The sequence below is a fragment of the Equus caballus genome, chromosome 19 (assembly GCF_041296265.1).
Source record: "Equus caballus isolate H_3958 breed thoroughbred chromosome 19, TB-T2T, whole genome shotgun sequence".
In the NCBI taxonomy this organism is placed as follows: Eukaryota; Metazoa; Chordata; class Mammalia; order Perissodactyla; family Equidae; genus Equus; species Equus caballus.
Genome location: NC_091702.1, coordinates 2,304,397 through 2,320,456, shown reverse-complemented (window position 1 = coordinate 2,320,456; position 16,060 = coordinate 2,304,397). Strand labels below are relative to the sequence as shown.

General features: G+C 36.0%; 1 pseudogene; it reads right to left on the bottom strand.

The window, feature by feature from the left end:
• OR7A263P (olfactory receptor family 7 subfamily A member 263, pseudogene) lies at positions 14,704–15,639 on the bottom strand (annotated as a pseudogene).

Here is a 16,060-nt window from a genome sequence, read left to right as displayed (position 1 = left end):
TAAATGACTAATTTTCACACAAGCAAACAGTAACCTAGGAAAAATGCTACATTTGTATTTTAGAATCAATAAATTAATTTCAATATTTTCTACATGGTCTGGTCTCCATTAGGCATCCATAGTGCTATTTCTCTTTAGCAATTCCTTTTCACTGTCTACTTGTTCCTCAAGCATAATGTATACTACTGTTTTATTGAGTATCTTTCATGCACTTGATGAATATATATAGAATATAGACCATGTTCCAATCACTTTCCAGACAATAGAATGCTGAAAAACAAAAGTGCCTACAATCTAATGAAATAAAATAAAAATAAGAATATAACAATGTGACGGTGCAGAGGTGATGATGGAGAGGAAAGCATATATAAAGAGGAGAGTGGACAGGGGATGTTATTTTATATTGGACTTCAGCCAAGACCTGTAAACAAGGTGATGTTTAAACAGACCCCTGAAAGAAGAGTGAGTGGGAGATACAACATTGTCTGGGGAAGTGTGTGCCTGACAGAAGGAACAGTCAGTGCAAATGTCCTGAGGAAGGTGGTGTTTTTAGAGAATCAATGCTCAAAATGAGCCAGCGTGTGGAAGGGAATGAGCAGGGCAGGGAGTAATGAGATGGTGCAGAGAATGATGAGGAACAAGGTGGCCTCCCTTCTAGACACAGGGAGCCCCTTGTCGACACACGCAAATCTTGCACTTTATTAATATGGTTGTAAAAGCATCCCAAGAATTTTAAAGCATCCCCTCATTAGTACCTTATCTTGATTTAATTATGGCCCCTATATTGCAAGAGTCACCTAGGGGTATATGAGTCCAGGTACTCCTCCTGTGAGGATTGCTCTCAGTTCACAAGGCTCATGCACACATGCAGACACACAGAACAGCACACCTAGGCCTCCTCATCTGTGCTACTTCTGTGTACTTCCCCCCTCCCTCACTGTTTAGGCTCTGAGTGGATATAACTCAAGCCGTCCTGATCCAGTATCTATCCCATAAAGAATTTAAAAATGGTATCCAGATAGTCATATCATAAGCCTCCCATGGGCAATAAACTTGGAGCTCCATAATGGAATTTCCAGTTTCTACCCTGTGTTGAAAGAAACAGAATCAATCTGTTCAATAAACATAGAGGTAGAGAAAGAAATGAAATGGGCATGAGGAACAAAAAAGATCTGATAAGCTCAGGTGGTCCCTGAGAGACTGTGAGGGAGAAAAAGCATCCTTGGTTCTGGCACCTTTCCAATCCCAGTTGCAACTGTTTTTGCCGAGCAAAAATAATGAAAGAGCAAAAGTAAATTTGTTCTAAAGGCAAAAGTAGCGATAAATCTATGGTGTGAAATGCCTTACAGATTGAATACCTGGAAACTAACCAAAGAAAATAAACCAATACTGCACAAACAGATATACACAAAAATAAAACAAAAGTGGGATATTTTTAATATCAAGGAGTAGCAGAGTTACTTTTTCTGCGCCTATTCTATAATTATTTGACCACTTGGTTTTTCTATGTTTGAATAGAAGATAAGACAAGCCCTGTGTCAGTTCTTTTATGTGGCAACTTTTCTTTGTTTTTCTTGTACTTTTGGGTATTGAGCTCGTCTTTGATAAATCCAATAGGCACACTCTAGTCCTGGTTATGGTCATTATCCAACACGCAAAGACCTCCTCAGACAATGCTCTATATAATCTTGAATTGCCATGACAATTCCAACCTTTTATACTGAATAACTTTGTTCATATGATTTGTGCCTGAGAATATTATGTCAAACACACATTTATTTCATTGCACTCTGTCTTTGACATTATATTGCAAATACCAAATGAGAAGGAACTCACCTGGTTTGTTTATGTTTACATTTTCACATTGTATGTAAATATATGCACACTTATATAGAGACAAATGTAAGTAAATGTGAAGTTATAAAAAAAAAAAGAATGGCAGGTAGAAGGAAAACAGAGTGGTCAATATGGTTTCAAAGCAACTGTATTAAATAAAATTGAGTGTAGGATCAAAAACTAACCAAAATAAGATATTAAATGACAATAATTTAATGATATCAGCATAGGTTAATAATTAAATTGGCTAAGGCATAGACATAAAAGAATATAGTATACAATGTTTCTAGAAATTATGACAGCTTGCAGTTGCTCACTTATTATTGGTGAAATCAGGAATTAGGCTTCAGGATATAAGTACATTTACTGCATGACAAGTTTGTATTTCAATTTATTTGGAAAGACTGGATTGTTCAGTAAAAGCTGGGAAAAATGGATATCTAAGTGAAAGAAAATGAAGGTGTCCCCCTCCCTCAGTCATATTACAAAGAAATCAAGGGATATCCATACTCAGTATAAGAGTATCCAACACTTTTCAGTGAAAATCTAGAAAACTACATATTGAAGTCTACTGGTCATCTAAATAAAGAAGCTTTGTCGTCTTAATAACAGTAAGAAACTCAGATGTATGAAGACAGACATATTAATAATGTTAAAATATTTTTATGGCATAAACGTTTTTCAAATTGTTGGTTGACAATAATTGTCAAATGTCACTTGAAAGGCTGAACATGGTACTGTAACATGCATATAATGTATAGGCATATAAAATTAATAGGCCAATCACACTGGTAATCAACTATATGACTCTTTATGCAAACTCAGTGACAGTTTAGGAAACAACCAATAAATTCTTTCACACCCATCAGCCTGGGAAAACACCTAAAGAGCTATTACAATGATTGAGGTTAGAACTTTTAAACAGGTATGAATGGAGTACTCCAACTTTTCTGGCAGAATTGTAAAGTGTTGCAACATTGGGGAAACAATCTGATGATACTTATAATTATTTTAAAAAACAGGTATTCTTTAACTCAGGGTATCTCATTGACATTCTGAGCCAGATCATTCTCTGTGATGTGATCTGTCTTATGCATTATAGGATGTCAGAGCATCCTTGGCCTCCATCCACCTCTTTTCTGTGTGACAGCCAAGTATTTCTCCAAATATTTCCCAATATCCCCTGGGGGACAAAATCACTTTCGGTTATAACCACACTTGGAACTTAATTCCAAAATAATTTTGTAGCATAGATATAACAACGTAATGATAAAGAATATGAAACACATGCAAGAGTAGCACAGTCACACTATGAAATATTCTGCAGCCACTTAAATAAGGAGTTGTCATTATACTAGTTGATTGGAAGCAAGTCCATGCGGTATTAGTAAGAACGATAAGAGGAGAGGAAGTTAAAAAAAAAAAAAGACTGCACTAAAATATAGACAGAATTTATGTTGTGCATAGGATTTTATTCATGCATTTGTATAAAAGTATATGATACTGAATCAGGAATTTTAATTGAAAATAATAACATGGAAAAAAGTCAGTGAAAACGAATTGAGGTTAAGTATAGTTGTACCAAAACAACTGTATGTAACAAAATTGAATGAAAATCTGCACCTATCATATAAAGACATAAAATATAATAATAACATCAAGATAAGTCACTAATTAAAGATTAAATTGTCAAAGAGTTGGAAATAAAATAATATAACAAGGGGTTTTCATATGTGTGTAGGGAGAAGCAGTAGCTAAGTTATAATTTCATCTTATATAAAGATATATGGATTAAAATCTTTTTATGAAAGATATTGGTTATCACTAGTCATAAGGTAAAAAATATTCTTCCTAATGATAAATGCCTTCCAAATGCCTAAGTTGATGTGAGTTTTAGAAATAGATACAATCCCAACAGCCCAAAAGCAAAATATGAAATACCAAAGATGTGAAAACAAGGCAGAAATATGTATAAAGAGTAATTTATTACTGGAAGTTTGTACCTTTTAACCCCTTCATCCATTTCAGCCACTCGCTTAACTTCCAACAGTAAAATAATTAAGTCCTGGGGATGTAAAGCACATCATGGTCCCCAGAGTTAACACAGTGTTGTGTGCTTGAAAGCTGCTAGACAAGTAGATCTTCAAAGTTCTTTCACCAGACAAAACAATTTTGTGACTATACAGGTTGATGGGAGTTTACTAGACTTGTTCTGATCATTTTGCAATATATACAAATATCTAGTCATTATGTTGTATACCTGAAACTAATATAACATTATATATTAATTATGCCCCTATAAAATGTTCAAAATTATGCATGCAAAAATAATAAAATATAATTGACTCCTATAAAAGAATGATTTATTATCCCTATGGACGTAAAACTTTTACTATCATTTTTATTTAAAGCAAAGATTCATAAACGAAGAGCATTGAAATCACATCTCGATTATTTCAGTGTAAAAATAAAAAATAAACAGGCAATGGAGAGAACATGAAATAACTGACTGCTAGATTTGATCACACACAATTTATAAACTCCAATACATTCCCCACAAATACATCTATACATACATTAAATAACTAAATGTCACCAGCCAGTTGGTGACAGAAAGAACAATTCTTCGTTTGACAGGATGCAATCCAAATGAGGAATAAAAACACTATGACCTCACTATACAAAAGCAAAGGCCTCACACAGACAATTTACAATAGAGCAAGTAAATCGCTAATATATGCCTTCACAGGCAATGAAATAATTGTTAAGTAATGCTCTTTAGCATACCCCTTTTAACCTATTAAACAGCATTTCTAATGTGAAACCCCACAGCAAGAGAGTATACTGTGAAATGTATGTCCCATTGATGCTGCAAGGTTGTATTGGGGAGCATTCCTTGGTATGGATCATGCCCTCACTTCACTGTATGTCCGTCCATATCAAATACCCTGTTTCTTTACTCCAGTTAACAAGACTCACGCACTTATGTTCTACTATCATTTAAGTGTAAAAAATGACATTTTCCTTGCTAAGTTAGACGCCCCCCTCTCTTTTCAGCATCATAAGTAAATACTTAATTTATTAATCAAGCAAGAAAACAACCACAAAGATCTCTGGGCCCAGGACTAGGTTGCATTGGCTTTCAGGTGACCTGAGGTAGATGATATTGGCTTCAGTCTCTTTGACCTCCAGCAGCATCTACCAGGCTTTCCCACTCACCTGGATGGGATCTCTGAGAGGAAGTTCTCCTCTTGGAAGTCCAAATTTCTCCCTGGATAGTTGATCATAGAGACTGAGGCTCTATCTTCAGATATGACAGCAGCAAGGGGTCAAGCACTGGTTTCTCAGGAAGATTTAGGGTGAAAAAGAAACAACCATATCCTGTCCAGTCCAAGCTTGCACACACTGAGGGACTGTAAAAGAAGAGATATTTACAGTTCCCTGTATCTTCTTATTGGGCACATTTCCTTCCTGTTACTCTAACCTCTATGTACATGATTTCCCTTGGGGACACTGGTCTGGACAGAATGGCAATTATTCTTGCTGATTAGCTGATCCTAGGAGAATAGGCTTTCAGTCAAGTGAACTCAGATTTATTACTCCTTCTCCATGAACTCTCTGTCTTCCAGGGGTCTAAACCTCTCAGTGCCTTATCACAACCCTGAGTTCAAATTTCCTCAAAAGTCTAATATTGAGGAATTTGTCCTGATAGACCTTTGGATCTTCAAAGCATAGACTTGTGGTGAGGACAAAACCCTAATTTATCTAGAAAACTACTATTCTCCTCTTTACGAAGGGGGATAATTTTGTTTTTTAATATAAAAACTTGAACACTAAACTCTTTGGTTACATAATTTTGACAACATAATTAGGAATCCCATACTTAAATCACAAATACAGAGATGCCATTTCGTCCCTCATTATAAAAATGTTTTTTAATTATGAGACACATATTCTAGTTCTGTACATTTAAAGTATGGTCTGATTTAATTTTTCCAAAAGTTAAATGTATGAGGTAATACTTTTATGAACTAATTCTGCATCGTGGAATTGTGCATCCTATAATGCACAAGACAGATCAGAAGGATTCTATGTTCTGCTTAAAGGTATAAACCAAGTGAGGGATGGAGTCTTGATTGGAATTTTGTCAGGATGCTTCTAGTTCTCAAACACTGGGGCAGTAGTTTTCAACCAGAAATAATTCTCCCCTGCAAATGCCTGGCAATATCTGAATGGACGCTGCTAAACACCTGTAATACACAGGTTAGCACCTTGCACAAATAATTATCCAACCCCAAATGTCAGCAGTAAGAAGGTGAGAAACCTGTTCTACACCAGCAGTTCTCCAATCGTTGTGCATATACCAAGTTTGTACTTCAAATGGGAATTCTGATTCATCAGTTCCCTAGTGCGCCCAGGGGCTCTGTATTTCTAACAGGTTCCTAGGTGGTACTGATGCTGCAGTTCCTGGTCTGTGAATCAGTTTGAGTAGGAAGGCTGTGTTCCTGTGTTAAGTCAAGTGTAGGTAGTTTTAGGTCTTCTCCACCAAGAAACTTCTGAGTACGTAATTTTGAATGATAAGTTTTTCACTCATGCTATAGGGAGTCATAAATTCTGTTTCATTTTTTTATATAGGAGCTCTTGAGTGACATCAAATAGTATATATCTGAAAAAGACTTTGTAGTAGGTAGAATGAGGGCCTTAAATGATGTCCACATTCTAATCCCAAGAACTTTTGAATATTACAAAAGTTAGCTTACAAAGCAAGGGGAATTAAGCTAGCAGATGAAATAAGGTGGCTAATTGCTGATCTTTTCTTTTAAAAATGATTTATTTATTTTAATTGAGGTCACATTGGTTTATAACGTCATAAATTTCAGGTGTACATCATTATATTTTGATTTCTCCATAGACTATGTCATGTTCACCACCCAAAGACTAAAATTGCCATCAATCATCGTACATGTGTGCTCTATTACCCCTTTCACCCTCTACCCTCCCCCACTTCTTCTCTGGTAACAACCAATACAATCTCTGTAACTATGTGTTTGTTTGTTGTTGTTGTTGTTTACATATTCCACTTATGAGTGAAATAATATGGTATTTGACTTTCTGCATCTGATTTATTTCACTTAGCATAATATGCATAAGGTCCATCCATGTTGTTGCTAATGGCAAGGTTTCATCTTTTTTGTGGCTAAGTAGTATTCCATTGCCACATCTTCTTTATCCATTCTTCCACTGATGGGCACTTAGGTTGTTTCCAACTTGGCAGTTGTGAACAATGATGCAATGAACAAAAGGGTGCAAATGTCTTTTTGACTTAGTGTTTTTGTGTTCTTTGGATAAATATCAAGAATTAGAGTAGCTAGATCATATGTTAGTTCTGTTCTTTAACATCTTTTCATGTGTCTGTTGGCCATATGTATATTTTCTCTAGAAAAATGTTCATATCCTTAGCCCATTTTTTAATTGGGTTACTTGTTTTTGGTTCTTGAGTTGTATAAGTTCTTTTTATGTTTTGGATATTAACCCCTTATCAGATATGTGATTTGCAAATATCTTCTCCCAATTGTTACATCATCTTTATGTTTTGTTGATTGTTTCCTTTGCTGTGAAGAAGGTTTTTAGTTTGATGTAGTCCCATTTCTTCATATTTTCTTTTGTTTCCCTTGCCTGAGGAGGTATGATCTTCAAAGAGATACTGTTAAGACTGATGTCAAAGAGCATACTGCCTATGTTTTCTTCTAGGATTTTTATGGTTTCAGGTCTTACATTCAAGGTTTTAATCCATTTTCCATTAATTTTTGTGTAAGGTGTAAGATGGTCTACTTTCATTCTTTGGCTTGTGTCCATTCAGTTTACTCAACACCATTTATTGAAGAGACTTTCCTTTTTCCATCACATGTTCTCGGCTCCCTTGTCAAAAATTAGCTGTCCACAGATGTGTGGGTTTATTCCTGGGCTCTTGATTCTGTTCCATTATTCCGTGTGTCAGGTTTTGTGTCAGTATGATGCTGTTTGGATTACTGTAGCTTTGTATTATATTTTGAAATCAAGGCATGTGTTGCCTCCAGCTTTGTTCTGTCTTCCCAGGATTCCATTGGCTATTCGGGGTCTTTTGTTGTTCCTTAGAAACTTTGGGATCTTTTTTCTATTTCCATGAAAAATGTTGTTGGGACTGTGATAGGGATTGTATTGAATCTGTAGATTACTTTAGGAAGTATGGACACTTTAAATCTGTTAATTCTTCCAATCTATGAGCACAGAATATATTTCCATTTCTTTGTGTCTTCTTTGAGTTCTTTCAACAATGTTTTCTAGTTTGCATGTACAGGGCTTTCACCTCTTTGGTTAAATTTATTCCTATGCATTTTATTCTTTTTTATTATTGTAAATGGGATTGCATTATTGATTTATTGTTCTGTTATTTCATTGTTATTTCTATATACTTATAGAAATACAAGTAATTTTTGTGTTTTGATTTTGCACCCTGCAACTTTACCATATTCATTTATTATAGCTAATAGTTTTCTGGTGGATTCCTTAGGTTCTTTTATATATAAAATCACTTCATCTGCAAATAGTGACAATTTGAATTCTTCCTTTGCAATTTGGATCAGTTTTATTCTTTTCTTCTACTGATTGCTCTCGATAAGACCTCCAGTAATATATTAAGTAAGAATGGCAAAAGTAGGCTTCTTTGTCCTGTTTCTGTTCTTAAAGGGATAATTTTCGGCTTTTCACCATTGACTATGCTGTTGGCTGTGGGTTTGTCACATATGGTCTTTATTATGTTGAGGTAATTTCCTTCTATACACAGTTTATTCAGAGTTTTTAGTAAATAAATGCTGTATCTTGTTGAATGCTTTTTCTGCATCTATTGAGATAATAATGTTATTTTTACTCTTCATTTTGTTAATTCGGTGTATCATGTTGACTGATTTGCAGATGGTGAACCATCCCTGCATCCCTGGATTAAATCCCACATAATCATGTTGTATGATCTCTTTAATGTAATATTATGTTTGACTTGTTAGTATTTTGTTGAGGATTTTTGCATCTATGTTCATCAGTGATATTTGCCTATAATTTTCCTTTTTTAGGTGTATTCCTTAACCTCTTTTTATCTAGATACATATTTTTAGTACTTTTTTCTTTTGACTTTCATACTAAGTGTATGGATGGTTGATCCACTATTTTTACTGTATATGTGCCTTTATCATTGATTTTTTCTTTGATATTTTTCTTATTCCTATTTGTAATATTTTCTTTTCCACTTAAATAAGCCCCCTTAACATTTCTTTTAAGGATGTTTTAGTGGTGATAAACTCCTGTAGTTTTTCCTTGCCTGGACAACTCTTTTGTGTGCATGTGAGGAAGATTGGCCCTGAGCTAATATCTGTTGCCAATCCTCCTCTTTTTGCTTGAGGAAGACCATTGCTGAGCTAACATCTGTGCCAATCTTCCTCTATTTTATGTGGGGCACCCCACAGCATGGCTTGACAAGTGGTGCTAGGTCTAAGCCTGGGATCTGAATCTGTGAACCCTGGGCTGCTGAAGTGGAGCTCATGAACTTGACCGCTATGCCAACGGGCTGGCCCAGCCCAGACAACTCTTTATGTCTTCTTCCATTCTTAATGATAACCTTGCCAGGTAGAATATTCTTGGCTGCAGTTTTTTTTTTTTTTTTTCTCTTTCAGCACTTTGAATATATTGTGCTGTTCCCATGTAGCCTGTAAGATTTCTGCTGGGAAGTCAGCTAGTAGCCTTAGGGGTTTCTTTTGTATGTAATTTGTCGCTTTTCATTTGGAGCTTTTAGGATTCTCTCCACATCTTTAACTCTCAACATTTTAAGATGTCTTAGTGTGGGCCTCTTTGGGTTCATCTTGTTTGGTGCTCTCTGCTTCCTGTACCTGGATGTCTCTTTCCTTCCCCTGGTTAGAGAGGTTTTCATCTATCATTTCTTCAAATATGTTCTCTGTCCCATTGTCTCTCTCTTCTTTTTCTACACCTGTTATAAGGATGTTAGTATAATTGATCTTGTCCCAGAGGTCCCTTAGACTGTCCTCATTTTTAAAATTCTTTTTTATGTTCAGCTTGGGTGATTTCCTCTACTCTTTCATCCAGATCACTCATCCATTCTTCTATGTCATATATTCTGCTATTGATTCCTTCTAGTGAATTTTTCATTTCCATTACTGTATTCTTCATTTCTGATTGGTTCTGTTTATAATTTCCATTTTTTTGTTGAAGTTATTACTGTGTTCATCTATTCTTCTCCCAAGATCAGTGAGCATACTTAAGATTATTAGTTTTTCCTCTTTAGCACTAGATTGTCTCTGTTTTGTTTAGTTATTTTTCTGAGGGTTTGTCATGTTCCCTTATTTGGAATACCTTCCTTTATCCCCTCACCTTGCCTACTTCTCTGTGCTTATATATATGTTTTAAATCAGCTATATCTCCCAATCCTGGAAATTTGTCCTTATGTAAGAGATGCCTTATTATGGGGCCCAGTGGTGAGCTTCCCTCTCATCACCTGTTTCAAATATTCCAGGAGTGTCCTATGTGTGGGCTACATGTACCATTTTTTTTGTGGAGAGGTTGTTCTTGCTGCAGGCACATGAGTAGGCTAGGCTTACCCCCAGGCTGGCTGGTTGTAAGGCTCAGCCGTATATGGCTGCAATGATTGTTTTATTGGGTGGGGCAAGTGCTAACATGGCTGGCTGCAAGGTCTAATAGCACACAACTACTGCTGTTTTTTCTCTAGAGTTAGGCTCCCAGTTGGGCTGGTTGCTAGGCTCAGGGCCTCACAATTGCTGCAGGCCTCCATTGTGGCTCTTTGTGGAGCACAGCTGCTGTTGTTTCTCTCATGAGTGCAGATGGGTTGGGCTGGCCCCAGATGTGGCAGCTCACAACCTTTTCAAGCATTTAAAGGCAGGAAAGATGCCCTGTGTGGCTTATTGAGATGGCCAGCATCATAAGTTTTCTTTGGCTGACATGCCTGAATGCCTATGGGCCCACACACCTGTCAACATAGGCCCACCATCCATGCAAGCCCCACCTAGGTGAACTCACTTGTCCTGCTGCAGAAATCACACACACCCTGCCTATGTGGGTGCACAAATTTGCTGTGGGCTTGCTTGTGGACAGGAATTGTCCCTAGGGTGGGCTGACTGTGCTTGATTGAATCTGTGCTCTAGTGGGTGGGGCAAAACCTTGCACTAACAGGCTAGAGGAAGGAATCCAATAGCACCTTCCAGTGTCTGTGTCAACATGACTGAACTAAGTCGCAATAATGGCTGTCACCAGTGTCTGGGTCCATGGGGGGTGGTGAAACAGCTGACTCCAGCCTCTCTGAGATTCACTCAGAGCTTAGAAGTTGAGTCACTTTCACCAAAAGACTATAGAATTTTATTGTGTTTTTGTGTTCATTTCCAGAATGGGTGACTCTGTGAGTGAGATCTTTAAAAGCAGGTTTTTCTTTCTCTGATGTTTGATAGTTTTTCTGGGGATGTTCCTCATTTGTTTTCAAAGCCAGGTATTATAGGATCTTGCCTTGGTTGTGCTGAATCTTAAGGATGGAATGCCTATTGTGGCACAGAACCCTTGCTTAGATCCCTCCACTCCTCTAGGGAAAGCTTTGTACCTTTGAGATTGCTCCTGGCCACAAAGTGGCACAATTAGGATGTGTTTTTTCCTCAGCAAAAGTATGTTTTTGCCTTTTCCACTCTGTCAGTGTTGTCCATTGTTGTGATGGCCCTTTTTATCCAGTTTCCATATCTCTTGCAGACGAAATTTTTCCACAGCTAGTTGTATATTTGTTGTGTCCATGGTAGGAGGTGTGTTCAGAGTCCTCCTATGCCACCATCTTCCCAGAATCTAAAGCAATTGTTGGCTTTGATATAAGAAGATTAGCCTGGATTATCCAGGTTGGACCAATGTAATCAAAGTGTCCTCTAAGCATGGAAAGAGAGGAAGAAGAATTGGAATCTGATAGACGTTTGAAAATACGATGTAGCTGGATGTGAAGATGGAGGAAGGGCCATGAACTGAGGAATGCAGGTGGTCACCAGAAAGTGAAATAGTAAAGGGAATGCATTCTCTCCTGGAGCATCCAGAAGGATCACAGTCTAGCAGATATCATGATTTTAGCACACTGAGACCCATTTCAACCTTCTGGCATTCTAGAATTTTAAGACAGCAATTTGTTTGTTTTAAGCCACTAGTGTAGCAATTTGCTACAGCAACAAAATAAATGTAATACAGGCATTCATCCAATCAAATATTGTTTGTAGGAAGTGATTGCAAGCCTTTCAATTTATTCAGTGAGCTTCCCTTATGTAAAGAAATTTTGTGTTGAAATCCTGTCATGTAGAAGAAGAAACTTAAAATAAATTTTGAGGTATTTGGCCCCCTTACCTGATACAGAGATTTTCCCACTGCATAAATGTAAATATGGTTTTATTTTTGAGGTCTTTGGTGATTTAAGATTGGAAAAATAGTTCATTATTAAAATTAAGGTCACTCATTATACTTTAAATCTCTGTGTCAAAACTTCTACATTCTTTCTGTTCTATGTTAATTCACATGTTCATTCTTTTCATTTCTATCCCATGCAACTTTCTCTCAGATTTTCTTTCAACACAAGAGATGGGATTTAAATAATTCTACATGTGTGTACATATATGTATGTGAGTGTGTTTATACAAAAATTATACAAATGCACACACACATATACAATGACATACTCTTGAACTTGAACATTTTATTTTGACTCAACAAAGTATTTCTACACATTTTATTTATTCCTCCAACATTCATCTGAATTTAGGGTAAATCTCACATTATCTTCAGAAATAAGGAAATTGGGGCTCAGGTGATTACATTTTGTTATGATGGCATAACAAAGCAGTTAAACATTACTGTACATCTTTTTGAATTATATGTAAAAGGAATCATGTACTATATACTCAATTTTTGTATGATTCCTTTATTTAAAAAAATATGCTTTAAATATGTGCAATTTATTTTGTGTAATTATACTCCAGTGAATCAGTTAAGATTTTAAAATTTTTGCTGGTGCATGGCTCAGGGTAGGATCTAGGGCACATGTAGCTGAGTCATGCCTAAAAGTGGTGAGAGATATCTCTTCTAACTGGGAAGAAAGAAAAATGTCTTATATGAATATAGGAAGAGTGGAATTAAAATAAAGTAATTAACATTTGACAAACCCATTTTTCCATAAACTAAAGACTAATCTTCAGATATAAAAGGAGTGGAATGAATGAAACTGGATTAAGACAGAAGAGCACTACAACTGCACACATTACGGATTCTCCTTAGAAACACAATAAAAGACTGCCAGCTGACAATAAGCCTGTGAGGAGGTCATCAGAGCTCAGAATAACTTCTCATCATATGTTTTAATTTGAGAATAAATGCATTATATTAAACCATTTGCTTTTAGTATGACTTGTTATACAGCAACAGCTAACTGATACAATAATCGAAGTGAACAGAACTGAAGGAAATTGTAATAATCTGTTACTTCACATTCTAGACATTTGTTCTGATATTTGAAGATAGCATTCATGACCACTCTGTTGTTCAAGTTTACTTCATATAATTCTATTAAAATGTGACTCTATTGAGGTTCCCCAATAAGGAACCAGAGAGGTTGAAAGGCTATGCAGATTTGTACAAAACCCATGACTCTGAATCACAGGATCAGACATGAATTCAAGGTCTCTAGTGGGTCATCCTTTGATCCTTTATATATATATATAATCATTTGTATATATTACATTACATAAAGGACATATATAATAGATGATGTTGATATTGTTCATTCACTGCCCATTTAATGTTTATGACAAAATTTAGGATGAGGGGAGATATTCATTTAGAGCAATGGAAGGAAATATATTTGTAGGTGATAATGGAAGTTCTCAAGCAGAATTAGGAAGTAATTCAATAGAAAACACAATTACACATAACAATCCTGAACTTCAGTGATAAACTGCTTTACACATAGATACCAATATTACATACTTTAATAAGTAAATGTACACAAGAAAAATAGTTCACATAGTAATAAACTTATAACTTAACATTTTGCTTTGTCATACTTAAGGTGATATCTGACTGTAAGACCATATTAAGTTAAACTATTTATTGAAATTTTTCTTCCCACATGGATTACAATTGGAGACGTGTATCTAATTATCAGTTTTACCAATGACTGTGGTAGTGTGAACACTGAGCTAAATAAGAGAACAGTGTCCTACTGAAAGAATAACACCCAATGATCTGTTAAAAAACATGCTAAAATTAAAGTCCATATTTTCAAGAAGAGCAGCTACTGTAGCGATACGAAGGAATGATGTACAAAAGAGTGATAAACTGTGGTCTCATATTTTCATCTCCTATGAAATTATATATATATGGCCTTGGTTGCCAAGTGTAGTGTTTTTGTCCCCATAGGAGTAGCACAAGTCATAATTATTCTTTTTTAATACAAAATAAAAATTACTCAATATTACATACTTCATTTCAGAAGAAATTATTCTTAAGAAATCCATGTAGTCTCATGAGGTAGATGAGAATTTCCAAGTGTTTTTTCTGAGGTTGGAAATCTATTAGGGAGAATAGGAAAAGAACAAACAAAAAGACCCAGTTAGGTATCAGATAGGAGAAAGGTTAATAAACTGAGTTATGCAAATTGTATAAAGAAGTTGAAATCAAAGAAGCAGAAACTTTAGGAAATAAATAGGAGTAAATTCTACTCTCACAATCTGATCAAAGAAACACAGTATCTGGCTCTGAGGCTTTAAGCCTTGCTATCATGTGCATCAGTCCAAAGACAATTGGTCCTTTTATAACTTCCTCTTTAAAGAATATTTTCAGAGACATTTTTCTGTTTTCATTCCTGAGACTGTAGATAAGGAGGTTAGCATGGGTGTGGTCACAGTGTACACCACTGAGGCTATTTACTTTGAGTTTGAGCTGTAGGTGGTAGGAGAGCTAATGTATACTCCTAGGCTTGAACAATAAAATAAGGAGAAAACTGAGAGGTGAGATTCAACAGTGGAAAATGCTTTGTGCTTCCCCTGAGCTGATGAGATTCCACAAATGGAAGAAAGTATCTTAGTGTATGAGTAAACAATTCCAGCCAGGGGACCACCAATCAGTAGCCCAGTTCCAAAATACGTCACCATATTATTAAGAAAGGTGTCAGAATGGTTGATTGGCCCACCTGTTTGATTTCATAGGAAAAGGGGAGTTGTGTGTCTGCGCAGAAGGACAGCTACAAACCATTGAACATTGTAACAAGGAATGAAGAATACTCATAGTCTAGGACACAAGAAGCAGCCATTCACACAATTGTTTGTCCATGGGGATAACATAATGCAGTGGGTAACAGATGGCCAAAAATCAATCATAGACCTTTACAGTCAAAGTATAGTTGTCGAATCCTGCAAGGGGTAGGAAAAAATACATCTGAGTGATGCAGCCTGTGTAGGCCATAACTTTGTTCTCTGTCTGTGTATTCACCAGCATCTTTTGGGTGGTGATGGAGATGAAACAGATATCTACAAAGAACAGGTTGGAGATGAAGAAGTATATGGAGGTTTGAAGATGAGAGACTGAGCAGATGACTAGGATGATAAGCAGGTTTCCAAACATAGTGATCAGGAACATGAAGAGGAAAAGCCCAAAAATGAGGTGCTGAAATTCTGATTTCTCTGAAAATCCCAGAAGAAGAAATTCTGAAACTCCTGTAAGGTTCCACGATTCCATGTGTTGGAGGTGACTACCAGTTCACAGAAGAAAATGAGTAAATTTTACATGAACAAGCATTAGTACCCTAGCATAAATGCTACCAATTATATTTTAGAGTCAAAAAATTAATTTTAATATATGTGTATGGTTTGGTCCCCTTTTGGACATCCCTAGCACCATTTCTCATTAGAAATTTCTTTTCTACTTGCTGTTCTTCAAGCATAATGTATACTAGGTCTTACTGAGTATTTTTTTTATTTCTTTGAGGAATCCATATTAAGTGTAAACAATATACCAGGTATTGTATAGGAAATGAACATAGGGTGCTGAAACACAAAAGTTCCTACAATTCAATGATGGAGAGAGAATATAAGCAAATAGAAATAATCAAATAACATGTAATCTGATAATGGGATCTATGAAGAAAAGGAAAGCAGGT